Source organism: Podarcis cretensis, assembly GCF_951804945.1.
Source record: "Podarcis cretensis genome assembly, chromosome: Z".
Lineage (NCBI taxonomy): Eukaryota > Metazoa > Chordata > Lepidosauria > Squamata > Lacertidae > Podarcis > Podarcis cretensis.
The window spans coordinates 47,050,670-47,072,060 of NC_137184.1; the positions used below are offsets into that span (position 1 = coordinate 47,050,670).

General features: G+C 51.0%; 1 protein-coding gene across 6 annotated transcripts in view; it reads right to left on the minus strand.

Annotated features, from left to right (window-relative positions):
* NLGN3 (neuroligin 3) overlaps positions 1-18,677 on the minus strand; it is a 69,414-nt gene extending 50,737 nt beyond the window's left edge. For 4 of the 6 annotated variants that reach the window (XM_079962721.1, XM_079962718.1, XM_079962720.1 and 1 more), the window contains exon 1: positions 18,488-18,676. The gene's annotated coding sequence lies outside the window, so the exon portion shown is untranslated. Of the gene's footprint in view, positions 1-18,487 lie in introns of all 6 variants that reach the window. The other 2 variants (XM_079962719.1, XM_079962716.1) reach the window with 1 other exon arrangement.
* Between the last annotated feature and the right edge of the window lie 2,714 nt (positions 18,678-21,391).

Genomic DNA, 21,391 nt, shown 5'->3' on the forward strand with positions numbered 1-21,391 from the left:
GACACTTGAGCACTTTAAACCATTTGCCCATTGCTGTGCACTAGCTCTAGCAGAAAGGTAGTGCGGAAAAATCTGCCCTGATCACTGCAATGCACCCCTCATTATTATCACTGTATGATTACAAGATTATTGCATAATATTGGGTTGCTGTATAATCTTAGAAGGGGGCATGGCTGTGGCTACCATGAAGGGGGCCTTCACTTCTGAATTTGCCACAAGCAGCCTGTACCACTTTAGACCCACATGATGGATTGCTCCTCCATACAGAACAAGAAAAGCACGCCCACTGCAGAATTAGGTGTCAGGAAGGGAACCATATATAGCCTTTCCCCCAACATGCTACTTCTGTTATCTGCATGGGCTTTCTTTCTTTAAGGAAGACATTAAGGTTATGGTGTGAGGCTCTGCTTGCAGTCTGAAGTGGCAAAGGCCAGAGACATGTTCTGCAAGTTTGAGAACAGTGATAAGAAAGTTCACCTTCCTTCCTCACACAGCAATGGGCAGGAGGGGTCCCTTCAGTGCCACCCAGTCCTGTCTCAGCAGAAAACAGAAGACAGAAGAGAATAGAAGCATGGGAGACCTACCTGGATATTCTCTGTCGCCTATTCAGCCCCTGGTCAACTTAGGAAAGCAAAGCTACTGCTTTATTCCATTAGTAACACTTTGCAATGCAAGGTGGGAACAGAAACGACTCAAATCCCTGGGGAGCCACTGCCAACCAATGTAGACAATATTGGGTGAGGTGGAGCCATGGTCTGACTTAGTGTAAGGCAGCTTCCAATGTCAAAGACATTTGCCTAGAGGAACGATCATAGCTCCGTGACAGAACATCTGCTTTGCATGCAGAATGTTCCAGGTTCAATCCCCAATGGCATCTGCAGGTTGGCCTGGGAGACTCTGAAACCCTGGAGAGCAACTGCCAGTCAGTGCAAACAGTGCCAAGCTTGATGGAACAATGGGTCTGGTTCACTATCAGGTAGCTTCCTTTGCTCCCGAGAGATCCCCAAAGATCTCACCAACAAATAAAGAACAATAAAAGCTAAACGGCCTATGTGTGATTAGGAGAGGAGCCACGGAAAGTAAGAACGGCAACTTTCGAGCCCTGGTGGACAGAGAGGACCACTCCACCTTCTCAGATGCGGGAGACTAACATGGTCAGATGTGGGGATGGTGAAAGGAAAACAAGAGCTTCATCCTCGTGTTCAGATTAGTCACTGCAGCCATTGGGGAAGTGGCAGGGAACCCCCAGCCTCAGCAGGACACTCGTGGTGCAAAGAGGCATGAAGGGATCCTGACCGTCTTAGCAGAAGGAAAGACCCACAGCAGCAGCAAGCTTCCCCTTCACCTCCCCCCAAAGGCTTCCCAGAGGTTCCTGCGGCAGCTGCTGCTCCTCCAGCATGACGTAAGGCTCCCCGGGGGAGACAGGCAGCGAGGCTGCATTTAGCATGCAGCCAGCAACCTGCCCAGACTTGGTGTAAAAGCCCAGCGAAAGAGGCCTGCTCTTCAGTAGCCACAGGTTGCCTACAAATTGAATTTCACACTTGTGCACCCTTGAACAAAGCCCAGGTTGGCTGGAGGGAGGGTGGTGGAGGTGGCTGAATCAGGCTTTCCTGAGTGGTGCTGGCCTGCATACTCACTGGAGGCCCAGCCTTTCTGCCACCTGCGGTGCCCCTTCCTCTGAACCACAAGCACGCCTTGGCTGACCTGCTACTGGGGAGAATCATAGAATCATAGAGTTGGAAGAGACCACAAGGGCCATCGAGTCCAACCCCCTGCCAAGCAGGAAACACCATCAGAGCACTCCTGACATATGGTTGTCAAGCCTCTGCTTAAAGACCTCCAAAGAAGGAGACTCCACCACACTCCTTGGCAGCAAATTCCACTGTCAAACAGCTCTTACTGTCAGGAAGTTCTTCCTAATGTTTAGGTGGAATCTTCTTTCTTGTAGTTTGGATCCATTGCTCCATGTCCGCTTCTCTGGAGCAGCAGAAAACAACCTTTCTCCCTCCTCTATGTGACCTCCTTTTATATATTTTAACATGGCTATCATATCACCCCTTAACCTCCTCTTCTCCAGGCTAAACATGCCCAGCTCCCTTAGCCGTTCCTCATAAGGCATCGTTTCCAGGCCTTTGACCATTTTGGTTGCCCTCCTCTGGACACGTTCCAGTTTGTCAGTGTCCTTCTTGAACTGTGGTGCCCAGAACTGGACAGAGTACTCCAGGTGAGGTCTGACCAGAGCAGAATACAGTGGCACTATTACTTCCCTTGATCTAGATGCTATACTCGTATTGATGCAGCCCAGAATTGCATTGGCTTTTTTAGCTGCCACGTCACACTGTTGGCTCATGTCAAGTTTGTGGTCAACCAAGACTCCTAGATCCTTTTCACATGTACTGCTCTCAAGCCAGGTGTCACCCATCTTGTATTTGTGCCTCTCAATTTTTTTTGCCCAAGTGCAATACTTTACATTTCTCCCTGTTAAAATTCATCTTGTTTGTTTTGGCCCAGTTCTCTAATCTGTCAAGGTCGTTTTGAAGTGTGATCCTGTCCTCTGAGGTGTTAGCCACCCCTCCCAGTTTGGTGTCATCTGCAAATTTGATCAGGATGCCCTTGAGTCCATCACCCAAGTCATTGACAAAGATGTTGAATAAGACCGGGCCCAAGACAGAACCCTGTGGCACCCCACTAGTCACTCTTCTCCAGGATGAAGAGGAACCATTGATGAGCACCCTTTGGGTTCGGTCAGTCAGCCAGTTACAAATCCACTGAGTGGTAGCATAGTCAAGACCGCATTTTACCAGCTTCTTTACAAGAATATCATGGGGCACCTTGTCAAATGCCTTGCTGAAATCAAGGTAGGCTACATCCACTGCGTTCCCTTCATCTACCAGGCTTGTAATTCTGTCAAAAAACGAGATCAGGTTAGTCTGACATGACTTATTTTTCAGAAATCCATGCTGACTATTGGTGATCACAGCATTCCTTTCTAGGTGCTCACAGACTGTTTGCTTAATTATCTGCTCCAGAATCTTCCCTGGTATTGATGTCAGACTGACTGGGCGGTAATTATTTGGGTCCTCTCTTTTGCCCTTTTTGAAAATAGGGACAACATTTGCCCTCCTCCAGTCTGCCGGGACTTCGCCTGTTCTCCAGGAATTCTCAAAGATGACTGCCAGTGGTTCTGAGATCACATCTGCCAGTTCTTTTAATACTCTTGGATGCAGTTCATCTGGCCCTGGAGACTTGAATACATCTAAACTAGCCAAGTATTCTTGTACTATCTCCTTAGTTATTCTGGGCTGTGTTTCCTCTGCTGAATCATTTGCTCCAAATTCTTCAGGTTGGGCATTGTTTTCTTTATCGGAGAAGACTGAGGCAAAGAAGGCATTGAGGAGTTCAGCCCTTTCTGTGTCCCCTGTTTGCATTTCACCATCTTCTCCTCTGAGTGACCCCACTGTTTCTTTGTTCTTCCTTTTGCTACGAACATACCCATAAAAGCCTTTTTTGTTGCTTTTAACCTCTCTAGCAAGCCTGAGTTCATTCTGTGCTTTAGCTTTTCTGACTTTGTGTCTACACGTGCTGGCTATTTGTTTGAATTCCTCTTTGGTGGTTTCCCCCCTTTTCCATTTTTTGTACACATCCTTTTTTAATCTTAACTCAGTTAAAAGTTCTTTAGATAGCCACCCTGGCTTCTTTAGGCACCTTCCATGTTTCCGTCTCATTGGTATTGCCTGAAGTTGTGCTTTTACTATCTCCCTCTTAACAAACTCCCAGCCATCATGAACTCCCTTTCCTTTTAGTATTACTGTCCATGGGATCTCACCCAGCACTTCCCTAAGTTTTATGAAGTCGGCTTTCTTAAAGTCAAGAAATTGAGTCCTAGTATGCTTGGCTGCTCCTTTCCGCTGTATAGTAAACTTCAGAAGAGCATGATCACTCGCGCCTAATGATCCTTCCACTTCTACCCCACTAACCAGGTCATCAACATTGGTTTTAGGACCAGATGTAAAATGGCTGTTCCTCTTGTTGCTTCTCCCACTTTCTGGACAATGAAGTTGTCTGCAAGGCCAGTGAGGAATCTGTTTGACCTTATGCTCTTGGCTGAGTTTGACATCCAACAAATATCTGGGTAATTGAAGTCCCCCATTACTACTATCTCCCTTCCTTTTGCATGCTTGGCCATCTGTTCCAGGAAGGCATCATCTATGTCCTCCGTTTGGCTTGGGGATCTATAGTAAACTCCCACAATGAGGTCACTGTTATTCTTCTCTCCCATAATTTTGACCCAAATGCTCTCACTTTGGCTTTGAGGTTCTAAATCTTGGATCTCTTCACAGGTATACACATCCCTGACATATAACACCACTCCTCCTCCTTTCTTGTCTGGTCTGTTTCTCTGAAATAGATTGTATCCCTCCATTATTACATTCCAGTCGTGGGACTTATCCCACCAAGTTTCAGTGATGCCTATTATGTCATATTTAGTTTGCTGTACCCGGAGCTCAAGCTCATCTTGTTTATTTCCCATGCTTTGCGCATTAGTGTACAGACATTGAAGTCCATTTATCATTCCCCTGTGTCTCTTATTTAAGGATTTTTTCCTCCCACCACTAGGTCTGCGTGCTGTTTGCTCCATTTGGTCTATGACATTTGGATGATTATCTTCATCAATTGATAGACTCCTGCCTTCAGGAGCACTGTCTCCCTCCCCCACATTAGTCAGTTTAAAGCCCTCCTGATGAGCTTTCTGAGATTTTTGGCAAAAACATTCCTCCCAACCATTGTGAGGTGCAGCCCATCGCTTGTCAGAAGTCCATCTTCAAGAAACTGCAGTCCGTGATCTAAGAATCCAAACCGTTCCTGTTTACACCATTTGCGAAGCCAGCTGTTCACTTCCACTATTTTTCCCTCTCTCCCAGGGCCATGTCATTCAACTGGGAGGACAGATGAAATGGCAGATGAAGGTGATGGACTACATGGAACTGGCGGAAATGACTGGCAGAATCCGAGACCAGGGAGAAGAGTCGGTGGAGGAAGATTGGAATAAATTTAAAGACTATTTACAGAAACATTGTAAAATTAATAACTGTTAGAAGGATGTTGGAATAATAATATATGATTTTAGCAGAAATGATATAAAGGATTTGGGAATAATTGACTGTTAATTGGTGAAAGGAGGAAAAGTAAAGTTACATCATATTAAGATAATTTACAGGATAAAAACTTTAAAAGAGGGAAAGGATTTGCTGAAATGGATAATTGACCTAGAATACAAAAAAGGGAGGTGTGAGGAGGTCAAGGAAATAAGCTAATGAAAGATTAGTAATGAGGAGATTTGATATATTTTTCTTTGTGTTTGTGTTTTTGTTTAATGGATTTTTTTTTGTTTTCTTATATTGTGATGTGTTTTGTTTTTGTTTAATGTGGTATTTTTACTTTTTCTTTCTGTAACCTTTAAAATTTTAATAAATATATATATATATTTTAAAAAGACAGATGAGATGACAATTTGTGCATTTAATTGCTTCAATTTCCTGCCCAGAGCCTCGTAGTCTCTTTTGATCTTCTGGAGGCTATTGCTTGCAGTGTCATTGGTTCCCACATGAACCAAGAGGAAGGGGTATTTGTCAGTGGGTTTTATGATTCCTTGCAGTCGTTCAGTTACATCTTGGATCTTAGCCCCGGGGTGACAGCACACTTCCTGAGACATGTTGTCAGGCCCACAGATCACTGCTTCTGTTCCCCTCAGTAGGGAATACTCTATCACCACTACACGCCTCCTCTTAGGTCTGGTCGGGGTTCTTCCATGAGCTGTACGTTCCAAGGTCGCCTGCACATTCCCTGTGGACTGACTTTGCTGCTCGTCTTCATATACCTGATCGACTGTAATGAGGGAGAGATCCTCAAATGGAGTCTGCTCTTCGTCTTCCATGCTAGGGGAGAGGACCTCAAAGCAATTGTGTATTTCTAAACAATCAGAGCGAACCCTGGGCCTCCTACTTCTTTGAGTCACGTTTCTCCATATATCTGGCTCCTGTGTTGGTGAACTAGCCTCCTTCTCAGGGGAGTCCCCTGTCTCCTCTTTGGTGGAGACGGTGTGCTCTGTTGCTTCCAAGAAGAGCTCCAGCTCTCTAATTCTTTAGAGCGTAGCTACACGTTCCTCCAGTTGCTGGACTTTGTCTTCTAAGAGGGCAATCAACATGCAATTGCTGCAGGTAAAGCTGCCTGCAACCTTTGGCAAGATGGCAAACATTGCGCAGGAACCGCAGGTGACTGCAGCTGTTCCCTCACCCTCCATCTTGAGAATGTGTCGTTGGGGGTGGCTACAGCGGTCCTCCATCATAAAAAGCGTGCAGACAGGACAAATAACTCCCCCCCCAAAAAAACCTAGGTCTCCCCCAACCAACGTTTGAGACTAGCTCCCCTAAATCTAAAAGATGGATCAAACTGCGCGTGCCACTGCCCTTCAAGCTCTGATAAGCTCCTCCCACAGCTAATCACCTGCCTCAACAGAAACCCTGCCCCCTCTGACCTTTGCACAGGGAGAGCAGCTAATCAGCCACAAAGAAACACACACACACAAGAAAACCCTTTTTGCTCCTTCTTCAGCTGCTGCCCTGCAAGAGAAAGAACTGGCTGAGTCGCAGGTCTGTTTTAGGGGAGGCTGCACAAAAACCCACCTCACATGCAGAAGGTCCCAGGTTCAATCCCCGATGACATCTCCACAGGGTCAGGAATGTCCCCCTGGCCTGAAAGCCCCAAGAGCTGCTGTCAGTCAGCAGACATCACTCACTAGTCTACAACTGGAGGTAGTAGGCACGGCTTGGTCTGAGGTGGGTTGGAGCAGCAGCAGCAGCAGCAGCAGCATTTTCACCATGTAAATATATTGTAAAGGATTGAGAAATGCCACCCTCCATGCATGTTTGTGTTAAAAGTGGTCCTGGGTTCAAGAAGGTTGAAGGCTACTTGCATAGGCAATGCAGAGCTAGATGGACCAATGGGTATATTCCCATGCTCCCAATTGAATCAGCTCTTCATTCAGAACCATGAGGACTAGAATCTTACTTTCTTTTTAGGTGATGGGCCATAGCTCAGTGGCAGAGCACCTGCTCCATACCCAGAAGGTCCCAGGCTCAGCTCAATCTGTGATGGCATCTCCCGATAGAGCTGGAAAAGCCCCCTGCCCAAAACTCTTTCCCTCTCCCTCACACGGCGGCACCTCCTCCCTCCCTCCTCCTGGCTTCTCTCAGCCCTGCCTAGAGGTGGAAGGGGGCTGGGCTTTGTTGGTGCCAGCAGCAGCAGCACTCCAGCAGCTGCCATTTTAAGCAGCCCCTCTCCGGAGCCCTTTCGTGCACCACTCACCGTCCTGCTGCCACTGCCAGCCCCTGCTGCTCACAAGACACAGGTAAGCAGCCACTGGGGCTTGTGGTGTTCTTGCATCATTTTTTTCCTTCAAAATATAATCTGGCCCCCCACAAGGTCTGAGGGACAGTGGACCGGCCCTCTGCTGAAAAGGTTTGCTGACCCCTGGATAAAAGGGCCTTGGGCCAGGGCCAGGACACCTGCTTTGCATGCCGAAGGTCCTAAGCTCGATCTCCAGCATCTCCAGGTAGGGCTAGGAAAGACTTGAGAGCTGCTGCCAGCCAGTGTAAACAGTACAGGGATAGATAGACCAATGGCCAGAAGCAGTACAAGGCAGCTTCCCATTCTCTTCCTCCCATGTTTGAACAAACTATAGTTTGTTGAGCTGTTAGGCAAGGTTAAAACCAATCTCTGCCCCCAGAAACCACTGCTGAGGGAAGGTGCTCAGTGGCGGAGCATCTGCTTGGCGTGTTTCAGGTCTGAGGTCCAGTCCCTGGCATCTCCAGGTAGAGTTGGGAATGTCCCCTACCTAAAACCCTGGAGAGGCGCTGCCAGTCAATGTAGGCAGTGTTGAGCCAAAGGTCTGACTCAGTAGAAGTCAGGCTCCTAAATTCCAGAGTCTTTCTGTGTAGAGTCTGAGACCAGACATGCCTTACTCCAAGCCCACATCGCACTTTAATAGGAAGCATTTCACACTTTCGGCTGAGACTCATTAAGAGAAGCAGGGAGACGTGTCTGGACCAGCCTTGAGCCATCAGCCAGCGGATGATAAGCATCAGCTTAGCACACCAACATGTGGATAGGACTCAGTGTCCTGATATGCCAAAGGAAGTCGGGCAACTGGCACAGAATCTGTATTCTTGGGGAAACTCGGCTTAAATCTCTCCCTCCAGCAAAAAAAAAAAGAGGGGGGGGGGAGGTTTCTGGCTTTACATCTGCGAAGCTGCAGATAATGCTGCCCAGTGGCCAACCTGCCTGGTGGGCTTCCATCGCTCACTAGCCTCTTTCCTTCCAGCCTCTGTGCCACTCTTGGCCATGAAATCCCAACTCCTGCCAAGGCTCAAATCCTGGTGTCAGAGTCAAGCATGAGAGAAGGAAGAGCTAATGCAAAATGCATGAGTCAACGGATTAGTACGCGAACACGGTATTTCTTTTCACAAGGTGCCAAGCGAATCATCCCCATGCAGAACACAAGCTGGTCACTGAGTACATCTAAGTCCCTTTCCGCCTCTCTCCCCCCAGCAAGCGGCCAGCCCACCTGGGGCAGCCACCTGTACAGATCAGGTGTGGGGACCCTATGGCCCACAAGGTTGAACTGTTGAACTGCAACACCCATCACCCATCCCTGGCCACAAGCCATGCTTGCTGAGGCTGATGGGAGTTTTAGTTCAGCCAAAGGCTTTCCACACCTGGAGGCAGAGGCTGGTTTAGGTGGCAGCAGACATACTCTGCGTTTCAGTGGCACTTTTCTGCATGTTTCACACACAATGAATCCTGGAGTCGGAAGGCACCACAAGGGTCATCAAGTCCACCCCCTGCAATGCTGGAATCCTTTTGCCCAATGTGGGGCTCAAACCCACAACACTGAGATTATGTTCTACTGACTGAGCTATCCAACATCGGTTGCTCTCAGTAATCTTTACAACAACCACATAGGGTAGGCAGGCAGCAGCAGCCCGACATTGTGGACTGGAGGGCAGAGCTAAGAGGAGAGTACTTTGCCTTCCCAAATCTGGGCCCCTCCAGATGTTTTGGACAATATTGCTGGTACTGATCAAGAGTGCTTATTTGAAAACACATCTGGAGGACAGCAAGGTGGGGATAGATAAACTTTTTTTTTTTTTTGGCTAAAGTTAGGATCTAAAAATTGTCAGCTCATTTGTGTACCTCCACAAATTCCTAATAGGATGTATCCTAATTGTAAACTGTTTAGAGAATAAATCTTGTGTAAAAAGTGGGGTATAAAATAAAGAGGAACAACCATTTTTTTGAACTGTGAATAGACTGTCCATCTGAGCAAGTCATTATAAGAACCCTGTAACATCAAACATGTGGTGCCTGATTTTAGCTCACTTTCCTCTTCTCTCCTCATCCCGATTTTCCTTTTGTGTCAAGTCTTTTTTACACTGCAAGCCTGATGGCGTGCTCCGTGTCATTTTACTGCTTTGCAAGCCACTGTGTGAGCTTTTCCAGCTGAATGCTCTGAATGAAGGAATGAACGAGGGAAGGAATGCTCTCAGCCACTGCAGTTACATCAGTTCTCCTGCGGTGGCTGTTAGTCTGGGCTTATTACCCAGACTCTGTAATCCGAGTCCATGAGTGAAACCACTGGCCCAGCTGGCTTGCTACTGGACACTCCGGCCAGCAGAAACCACCCACCCCTGCCCCACCCACCGAAGTCTCAAGAAAAAAAGAGGCACTTCCAGGTCTGCTTTAACTGGAGAGGCATGTCCTTCACCACTGAGCAATGGACCATCCCTGAGAAAACACCTTTACAATAGCACATCACCACTATAATCCCCACTTTTTGGACCATTTGCAGTGGTGCACAACCATCTCTGCATGTGGCAACTGTGACCATGAGGAGCACCTTAAAGCAACCTCTACATCACACCTGCAAAGCCCTTGCTTCTCTGAGGCAGAGAAATAAGCTACGATCTTTAGCTGAAGACTCTTTGGGTACATCCTGCGCAGGGCCCTGAGCAGCCACCAGGATCGGTCAAGAGCTTGCGGCTCCTAAGGGGGAGGGGTTCAGTGGCAGAGCACCTACTTTGCATGCAGAAGGTCCCTGGTTCGATCCGCAATGGCATCTCCAGGTAGAGCCGGGAGACAACCCTGCTTGGAACGCTGGAGAGCGGCTGGCAGTCAGTGTAGACAATACAGAGCTAGGCAGACCAATTGTCTGATTCAACACAAGGCAGGTTCCTGTCTCTCCAAGCCGTACCTGCAGATGCCAGGAATAGAGCCCGGGACCATCTGGAAATGCTTCCTCCTCCCCTTCCTGTCCGCCTGAAACCCTGCCTGTCAGCATAGACCATCCTGGACCAAGAGTCTCACTCACCATAAGATGACATCCACAGAGAGTGCTGCTTGTTTATCCGACAAAGGTAGGCCTTTCCTTCTCTGACCAACGAAGCCACAGGCTGCATATTCCAAGACATTTTGGTGGCAGCTTGGTTGGCCTAAGGCGTTGCCCTGACCCTGAACTTTGGAATCTTCCTTATGGGCCAGAGTTGTCCTCCTGCGGTTGATCTGTTTACCATCTAGTCTGAGGAACAGTTCTGAAGAACTCGGAAGTTGGCACACTATTTTGTGATGCTGCGGTTGTCCTAAAAAAGGAGGGTATTGCTCTGATAGCAAGAGAGTGGTGCAGAGAATAAGCTTTTCTGTTGGAATTGGTCTGGCACCATGCACATCCTCCTGCTGCGGCTCCTGTCCACCCAGATAACCTGGCCCCAAATGCAGACTCCTTCCTGCAGCTCTACTAAGAATCCAGTCCTGCTACTGCAGCTGGGAGGAGAAACTTCAACTGATACAACAAACACACTCAGGAGAAGAAGGCTCTTTGAAGTCTTTGAAGTCATGTGAAGTCACCTGCTGCAGACAGCAGAGAACAATGTATGGGAGGGAATCTCTGGCCCAGGGGCCAAAAGGCTCTCTATCAGGTCCTCGGGGCCTTCTCAAAGGCGCACCTCCCACTTGTCCACAGACCCCATTCCTCCCTGGGCCTGTTCTGTATGATTCTTGAGAGCTTTCCCCTGGCCAGAGATGTGCCCTTGAAGTCTGTTCATACTGCTTAGTTGCCTGGATGGAAGACAGGTGTGTGCAGTGCTAGGAACCAGCCAGGTGCCGCGCGCATATTGCGACTGACATGGGTCCACTTGTGACCATGTGGAGCTCTCTGGATGCCAGGCTGGCGACTGGGGGAAGCAAAATGTCACTTGGAGAAGGATCTGAAATATTTTCCTTGAAGCTTGAATTTATTTTATTCCGAATTGCTTAATTTGATGCTTTAATGTGTTGCAAACCACTTTGAGATCTGCTCTTTAAAATATAAAGCACTAGAGAAATGAAATTTATCATAATAATAAACTCCATGGGGGGGAGGTGCCTAGACATTCCATTGTGTGGCCTAGGTTTAAGGTGCCGTTTGGCGATTGAATTATATGCCAGAATTTCTGAGACTGTGTGTGTGTGAGAGAGAGAGAGAAAGAGAGGGCGGGCGGTGTGTGTAGAAACTTGCCTACTGCACACAATGCTCCACTCGCTTTTGCCTCTGGCCCTGCCCACCACTGGCATGTGGCCCCTGGAAGGTTAAGGCGAAGGGAACGCGGCCCTCAGGCCAATAGGGAGAATGGTAGGGAAGAGGACTTCAAGCCTCTGACTGCCTCTGAACATATATAGACATATATATAGAGACATATATATAGACATATAGACATATATAGAGAGTCAGACTGAAGGACTAATAGGAGGAGCGCAGAGGACGCCTTCATCTTCCCCACCTGAAACAAAACATGTCTCTCTGCAGCAGGTGCTGTGACTCTCCAACAGTTTGACTTCACACACAAAGACACTCCTCCATCATCTCCTGAGCTAAACAACTTAAGCCTTAGACCGAGCAGAGCCATGACCAATTCCCCAGATGGACCCAGGTTACCTTGAGTCAGCTAGTCTCACTCAGCCTAACCTTCCTCATTGCATCGCTGTGAGGAGAAAAGGGAGCTGGGGGAATCATATAGGCTCCCTTGAGCTTTTATAGACATGTTATAAATAATGCGGGTGGCACTGTGGTCTAAACCACAGAGCCTAGGACTTGCTGATCAGAAGGTCGGCGGTTCGAATCCCCGCAACGGGGTGAGCTCCTGTTGCTCGGTCCCTGCTCCTGCCAACCTAGCAGTTCGAAAGCACGTCAAAGTGCAAGTAGATAAATAGGTACCACTCTGGCGGGAAGGTAAAAGGCGTTTCTGTGCGCTGCTCTGGTTCGCCAGAAGCGGCTTAGTCATGCTGGCCACATGACCCGGAAGCTGTACGCCGACTCCCTCGGCCAATAAAGTGAGATGAGCGCTGCAACCCCAGAGTTATCTGCAACTGGACCTAATGGTCAGGGGTCCCTTTACCTTTAATAAATAAGAGCAAAGAGTTTGGGACCACAGGACCCATGGTAAATGGAGGCAGCACCTCCTAAAACCATACCTGGCAGGGAATGTCAATAAAGATGCACACAAACACATACAAATAAACTTTGGGTTTGTTTTGTTTTAACCCCAGAATCTGCTGTCAGGTCCTTTTCATGGCAGTATTGCTACTGCTGCCAATTTATCCTTTTTTGGAGGAAGTGAGAGAAAACAGGACATTCCAGTTAAGCAAGACTACAAAAGCCACTGGCCAATAAAAAATACTAACCAACCCGCCCCACTATAGTAGTCATTTGTGGCTTTCCAACGACTTCAATGAGAAAGGGAGAGGGAGAGGACGAACTCTTTCCACATTTCCAAAAGGTTCTCTGCCAGGGCACTAGAGAGGATCCTTCATTGCCTGTGGCTCAGAGGCAGAGCACCCGCTTTGCATGCAGAATGTCGCATCTCCAGGTAGGGCTGAGAATGTCTTCCGCTTGAAACCCCATAGAGTCGCTGCCGGTCAGTGTTGACAATACTGGGGTAGATGGACCAATGGTCTGACTCAGGATAAGGCAGCTTCCTATATACAGTGGTACCTTAGGTTAAGTACTTAATTCGTTCTGGAGCTCCATACTTAACCTGAAACTGTTCTTAACCTGAAGCACCACTTTAGCTAATGGGGCCTCCTACTGCTGCTGCGCCGTGTGAGCACAATTTCTGTTCTCATCCTGAAGCAAAGTTCTTAACCCGAAGCACTATTTCTGGGTTAGCGGAGTCTGTAACCTGAAGTGTATGTAACCTGAAGCATATATAACCCGAGGTACCACTGAATAGCTCAGTCGGTAGAGCATAGAATCTTGGAATTGTAGAGGAGGAAGGGATCCTGAGGCCATGGTGGAGGAAGTCAACTTGGGTGCCTGGGGTGGGACGAGCAGCCCATAGGCGTGGGGGCAGGACCGGATGTGATGATTTAGGTTTGATGATGAAGGTAATGGGGCCCTTTATATGTCCAGCTGTCCTTATTGCTTTTTTGTGTTGAATATATGCTATATGGTCATTGATGGACCTAACTGGTATCTAAAGCCATTTGCACATAACAAAATATGTATTTTATCAAAGTAATTGTTGAACTGAAATACAATTAAGAAGCATATTAATAGTGAAATTCTTTTTAATATTTTTGGGGCCCCCAGGAGAGTGGGGCCCTAAACTATAGCTTGTTTAGCTTATACATAAATCTGGCACTGGGCGGGGTGAGCCACCCATAGGGGTGGGGTGCACTGCAGGGCCTCTGGAGTCTCAGCCGCCCTACAGCTGGAGGGAGGCAGCAGGCGGACCATTTGGGCAGCACAGAGCCTGCATGCGCTCAAGCCACCACATCTCTCCCAGGAAAGACGCGTGGTTCAGGCGTGCTGCAGGCCCCGCGGTGAGTTCTGCCCAGCATTTTGTCACCCCCCTCAGTGGTGACACCTGGGGTGGCCTGCACCCAGCACACACCCCTTCCTCCACCCCTGCCCTGAGGATCATCTAGTCCAGGGGTCAGCAATTTTTTTTAGCCGCGGGCTGGTCCACTGTCCCTCTGACCTTGTGGTGGGCAGGAGAAGCGGCATGGGGGGGACTGGAAGAGGTGAGGGGGGCAAGTACTCCTCCCCACCCCCCAACTGATGCACTAAATTTCCCAGGGGCTGCCACTGCCGCCGCCACCACCACCGCCGCCGTTGCTTCTCGTGGGTAAGCAGAGCGAGCTTGTCCGCTCTGCTCTCTGGCCACAGGAGCACCAGGGCGGTGGCGGAGGGACGATGAGCAGCGCGAAAGGGCTGGTTCCGGAGAGGGGCTGCTTAAAATGGCACTCAGCCAGCTCAGCCCAGCCCCCTTCCTCCTCTAGGCAGGGCGGGGAGAAGCCAGGAGGAGGGAGGGAGGATGCGCTGCCATGGGGGGAATGGAATGGTGCGGGGTGGCGCATCCCAAACAAACAGAATCCCCACGCTGATCCACGGACAGTCCGTGGGCCAGATCCTGAAGGCAATTGGGCCTGATCCGGCCTGCGGACCTTAGTTTGCCAACCCCTGGTTTAGTCCAACCTCCTGCAGTGGGACGAGGGTCAGGGTCGTATGTTCATGGGTTGTACTAGAGCAGGGCTGTCCAATAGGTGGATCGCAATCTACTGTTCGATCAGGGGGTGTCAACAACTCCTAAAAAAAGCTCAACAGCTCTGACAATGGGTAGATCACTGCCATTTTTTTAATACTGTGAGTAGATCGCAGACTCTTGGAAGTTGGACACCCTTGGACTAGAGGATGCTTGTACAGTCATACCTCGGGTTACAGACACTTCACGTTGCGTTTTTTTTGGGTGGCGGACTGCCGAAACCCGGAAGTATTGTAACGGGTTATTTCCGGGTTTCGGCCGTCGCAAATGCACAGAAGACCAAATCGCAACCCGTGCGTGCGCAGACATGCCGCTGGGGGGTTGCGAACGTGCATCCTGCACGGATCACGTTTGCAACCCGAGCGTCCACTGTACAGTCATACCTCGGGTTACAGACGCTTCTTGTGTGTTTTCGGGTTGCGCACCACACCAAACCGAGAAGTACCAGAATGGGTTACTTCCGGGTTTCGGTGCCTGTGCATGCGCAAAAACACTAAATTGTGCTTTGCGCATGCGCAGAAGCGACTAATCGTGCGTGCGCAGATGGGGCGCTGCGGGTTGCGAATGTGCCTCCCGCATGGATGACGTTCACAACCCAAGCGTCCACTGTAGTCCCTTCCAACACCACAATTCTAGGATTCTGTGATTTATAGGCTTATCCCGAGAGCATGGCTTGAGTTCAGGCAATCTCCAACCCAAGATTAACCACTGTTTGCCGGGGCCTGATTCAGACCCTTTTCCACTGGCCAGTTGCCTTTGACCCTCACAGTAACCTCTGTGCGAGCCTGGCCACTTACCTCCATGGACAGATCCTTGGACGAGGGCTATGAAGCCCTAGGCATAGCACATGCGGTTACTGCTCAAGGATTTGGACTTCCAAGCCTTGAACCACATCCAGTTCTCAGCAGATCATCTGTGCTTCTGAACAACACCAGCACAATGCAAACATTGTGACTGGCCTGATCCAGTACAGGAGGCAGCTTATTATAGCAGGAACCATGGGGGAGGGGGTTTATGGCGGAAATCTTCTGGGGTGACTGCAATACCCACTGCCATCAGCAAAGCCTTGTGGCAACAGGGTGTGCATGAGGGCAGCCGTGTCCCTTTCATCCATACATGTGAACTAGACATAAGTTCATTTCCATGGAGCAGGGAGAATCTCTTTAATCTCCTTCCCAGAGCCTGCTATGCTGATGGTCAAGAGTAGAGACACACACAATCTTCCTGATTGCAGCCCTTTCCCTTCGCTTCAGTTGCATTAGAAAAATAAAAAGGAATTTTGTTTGGAACAAGGAAAAGGAATTGCAAAATGGGAACACCCTCAAAAAAGGGTGTAAATTTTGTACACACACACACCTACCTCAGGGCTCCATTGAACTCTACAATTCTATGATTCTATGATCCGTGAGGTACCCTGGACCTAAGTTTTTGGATAACTCAGTTGGTTAGAGCATGGTGCTGATAACACCAAGGTTGCAGATTCAATCCCCATATCGGACAACTGCATATTCCGGCATTGCAGGGGGTTGGACTAGATGATCCACAGGGTCCCTTCTAGCTCTACAGTTCTATGATTCTGTGCCATTCTCACAGCTTGCAACTAGATACGCCAGTGGGAAGCCTGCATAAAGGACCTAAGAGCTAAGAATCATTCTTTCTGCTTGTGATTCCCAGCAAGCGGAATTAAATGGTGTGCAGTGGGAGCAGAACAGAACCATTCTGGCCAGTAGTCTTCTACTCCCCTGTGAATTTTGTCTAAGCCTCTTTTAAGTCCATCCAAACTTGTGGCCATCACTCCCCCTCCCCCCCCCAGTATCCTGGCAGAGAGGCAGCTGGGGAGCTTCAGCAAGTCCTAGTTCACTGGTGATGCCCACACAGCTGTAAGACAGAGTGGCAGGAGCCCCCTTGTCCAGCCAGCCTTCCTCCATCCTTGCTTCAAGAGAGTCTCAGCAAGAAGCTCTACCCAAGCGGAATGAGCCCTTTTCTGACAAACACGTGGAGGGTCAAATCGAAGTTACTAGTCCCTCGGGAGGAGAGAGACACCGACCTAATTCTACAGCACGCTGAAGCATATCTTAACACACACCACGGTGTGCTGGCAAGCATGAAGCCAAGAGTAACTGCTACAGCTAGTCCTATCTGGTCTTCCCTTCAGTTTCACTCCTGAGAAAGGGTCAACCCCCAGGTCTCCAGCGCTGAAATCCGGAGGAGACTGGAACAGCCAGTCGGAGGGGCTGCAAAGTTTCCTGCCCTCTGCTAGAGGGAGGGAGTTGTGTAACCATGGGAACTAGGCCGGAAGGAGGGCCAATCAGGTGCCCTCCAGGTGTTTTGAACTACAGCTTGCAGCCGCCCCAGCCAGCATGCCCTGGGTGGCACAGGAGGGCACCAGGCTGCAAAAGGATGATGGGCAGAGTCGGGCTCACATGGCTCAGCTGCAAGGAGGAGATGCCCCTGCTGGAGCCCGTCCCTCTTTCTCCACAGAAGCCCAACACTGCAGGCTTCCCTTCTGCCACTCCTTCTCTCCTCACCCACCAGGCGAGGGGAGGGTGTGCTCGTCTGCACCAGCACACGCACAAACGGAGGCAGGGGTACCTAAGTACCTCAACCAGGATGGGACCGGGAAGGCTCCCAAAGGCAGCCAAGAGGGAGCATAGGAGAAAGGCACTCTCTGCACATGCTCACGGGCCCCTGGCTCTCTTGCGCGCCACTGCAGGGGGAGGCTTCTGCGTGCCAAAGGAGTGCCTGGACCAACCTTGGTACGGATGCACAATCCAATGGCCACACTCCCGTAGGGACTTCACCAATGCTACTCTTGCCTCCATAGGGGAAGGCAACTACATACTCCCCAACCTTCCGGAGATTTGGGGGAGGAGGGCCGAGCAGGCCGCCGCTCCCTGAGGGCCCTGTCTGCCAGCTTTGGGCCCCGAGTTCCCACCCCCACCCCCATTAGTCTGCCCGCTTGCCCCGAGACCCTCCGTACCCCAGGATCGAGGCCAAAGGGCCGGAAAGCGGCGTCCCAGCAGGCCTGGGCCGCCGCGGCAGCAGGAGGGGTGACGAGGCCTGCTGTCCGGGCTCCCCAAGGAGAAGGGGGAGGGCGCGCGATGGGGACGCGCAGGGGAAGCTGTGCACCCTCGTGGGCAGGCCCTCCAGCCATAATCATGGCGGATTGGGGCCACCCCACGCGCCAAGCTCCCCCTCCCCCGCAAGCACAAACCTCGATGCTGGCCACCCACCCAGACAACAAGGGGCGGGGAGTGAGGGAACGAGCGCCCGGTCACGCGCCCCCAAGGCACAGACACACCGACAACCATCGCCGGTTATAGAAATTTCGGGAGGGGGGGGTGGGGAGGGTGCGCGGAGAGGTGATGGAGACGCGCGCCTGGACCGACAGTTGGATGGACGGGATGGCTCCTGTCCGGGGAAAACCGCCCCCACCCGTGTTTCTACCTCTTATGCCTTAAAAAAAAAAAAAAAGAATGGGGGGGGAGGCTTTCCTCTATGCCATCCTCCTCCGCACCGTCTCCATGGCAACGCCACAGAGACCGGTCACAGCAGCAGCAACCCCCCCCCTCGCTCCTCCGCCACCCCCGCACTTGCTCCCATCCTCCACCCAGACCGACGGACATCGCCCCTGAAATGGAGACGGGAATCGGGGAGAGCGCTCGAAGCTGCCGCTGCAGCTGGAGGGAAGGATTGCGAAGGGGGATTCCCGCAATCCCGCTGTCTGCAACCCACCCGGCGGCGCTGGGCGGGTGAGGGGGTGGGGGGAAGCCTTCGCTCTGCCTGTCGGTCCTCCTGCCGTCCGTCCGTCGGTCGGTCCATCTCCCTCCCTCCCTCCTTGCTCGGCCACTCACCCGACGCGCTCCTGCTGCGCTGGGCTGAGGCGAGAAGAAGGAGGCGGTAGCGCGGGGTACCCCGCGGCGGCAGCCATGCCGGGCTAGTCCAGTCCGAGCCGTGGCGAGCGGTGGTGGCTTGGCGGCGGCGGCGCGGGAGGAGGGGCGGCTAGGCGGGCGCGGGAGGGCTCCTGCAACGGCCGCCGTCAGCGCCGCCGAAGTCCCCGCCCCGCACGCGCGTGCCTGCCTCCCCTAGCCAGGCGCCTCGTCGTCGGCGTCTTTTGGTTCTCGCCTTTTCGCACAGCCGGCCCCGAGAGCGCGCCCGGGCGGAGCACGCGGGAGCGAGGGGCGCGCGCGTGCACGGCGGAGAGGGGGGCGAGGAGGAGAAGGGGCTGCTGGGCCGGTAACCCCTTCATCGCCGCTGCCCGATGATGCAAGGAGGGACCACCTCCCTCTCCCCCAAAAAGGGACCCCCTCTTTTTGAGACTCGCCTTTGCGGGGGGAGGGTCTTGTTTCTAGCAGAGGAGGGTCGTCTGGGCATCTTCCCCTCCCGAGATACCACCCTCCCCCCAGAGCATCCTGTTCCTTTTTGTAGCTCACCTGGAGCACAATTCATGACAGTCTCGCCCACCGCCCGCTTTAGGCTCGGCCTATGACTCTCCCCCATTCCCCCTGCGTCCCATGGTTGCGCAAGCGATTCTTATTGTACCGTGGGGTGGGGTGGTTAGGGGGCAAGCAAGTTCCTGCTGTGGAACTCTGAGGCTGCTCCTCCTTCTCCCAGAGCCCCCCCCCCAGCCTTGGAGGTGAGTCGCCTACGCAGGACAGGAGGTGGGATGGGCTCTGCCTTTGACTCTGTGGAATCCCCAGCCCCCCAGAAGGCGAACAGACTCTGGTCCTGTGCAGGAAACGTGGGGACTCTGTGGGAGAGCACCTGCTTTGCCTGCAGAAGGTCCCAAGTTCAATTCCCTGCAGCATCTCCAGGTAGGCCTGGACATGTCCCCTGCCTGAAACCTCAGAGTTGCTGCCAGTGAGCATAGACAGTACTGAGCGAGATGGACCAATGGTCTGACTCAATTTAAGGAGGTTTCCTGCACTCCAATTCTCTCCCTCCCTGGTTTGAGCAAGCTGTAGGTTGTTGAGATGTTCAAACAGGCAAAGCAGAATCAGAAACCACTGCTTAGGAAAGTTGCTCACAGACAGAGCACCTGCCTTGCATTCAGAAGGCCCACCCTTGGCATTTCCAGGTAGGGCTGGACAAGACCACTTCATGCAGACAACAGGTGTACCAAAGGTTTGACTCTGTGCAATGCATCTTCCTACGTTTCGCCTGAGACTAACTTGGCCATGTGAGAGGGGAGATGTTGCAGCCCACATGCAGTGCCACAAGCATAGGTACTTGGCAACATGTGGTGGTCATCCCAATATCTGGGAGGTGTCTAGAATGTCAAGGACAGCCACAGGAAGGTGAGCCAGGGAGCTGCTGGTGCTGCCTGCCCCCCCAAACATCTGCCACCTGAGGCATTTACCTTAATGGTAGGGCTGGGCCTGATCCTAGTTATAGAAAGGCAGGAGTCCCATGGGGAACCACTGCAAGAATGTGGCTGGGACCTATTCCAGATCAATCATCCATAAATGTGATACCATCTGGTCTGCCACTTTAAAAGTTACTAGTTATTGGCTGTTCCAGAAAGTTTACAAGACTCCACAGCCTCTTGACACCTGGTAGCTGTCTGTTTGGGTGCCCACCTTAGGGGAGTGCTGAGAAGAGCTGGAATGGAACAAGGGTCAAAGTTGGAAGCCTCTTGCCACTGGGTTAATGTAGTGCTGTCGCCCTCTGGTGGCTGACACACAGGTGGTGAGTTACTGGTAGCCTATCTTTCTTGTCCTTGGGTGAGTGAGACCTATTGGGTCTCTTGGCTTGAGCCCAAGATAAGGACCTTGTTGTTGGTATCCATCTGTATTGGGAGACAATGGAGTTGCCTTCAGGGGTGAAGTCAAACTGCTAGAGAATCACAGCACCTGCTGTGGCTGCAGAGGCCAGTAACTCATCTCCTGCCTCCTGCGTTGCCTTTGCTGCATTAGCAGCACCAAAATGACTTCTCCCAGGTGCAAGCCTGGGCAGTGTGTCTGGAGGTCCTGGGCAGCCCAGATGACAAGACCAGCCTTGCTGATATGGTTCAAAGGAAAGGAGAGCAAGATGTTTGGCATCAGCTTGGCTGCAGGAGTGGCTGGAAGGAAATGTACAAGGTGCCATCGAATCAGCTTAGGGACTTTACTCTGAATTTGCATAGGGTTTACTCCTTAGCCTTTTCTTCTCTCAAATAACTTCTGAGTAGGTAACAATATGGCATTCTTCACATCCAGATGCACTTTGAAAAGTAAAAGATATCCAAAAAGCCAGTGTTCTTTACAGAGGCTCAGAATTAGGAATGCTCAAACACAAGAGGAACCATGCTGGATTAGGCCAAGGACCTATTGGATTCACCCTGCTCCTTCCCCACCATAGAATCATAGAGTTGGAGGATCATCTAGTCCAATCATTTGCAGCTGACCCCTACAGGGATCAAACCTGCAACCTTGGCGTTATCAGCACCACACTGAGCTATCCAGGCTGGATGCCTCGGGGAAGCCCAGAAGCAGGATAGGAGTGCAAAAGCACTCTCCCAATGCAACTAGCATTCAGTGATATGTTGCGTCTGATCCTGGTGGTGGTTGTATTCAACCTTCATTATGACCAGTAACCACTAGCCTTGTCCCCCACCATGAATTTGTCTAATATTTCCTTATTGCCAAGAGCCTGATCTTTTGGGGAAGACGGTTTTATTGCATAAGCCTTCCTAATGAACACGGATTGTGCAACCTAAAGTTGCCAGTATGTGAGTGAATCCCACCCTAAAATAGTGACCGTCTGGAAGCACCCTGTGT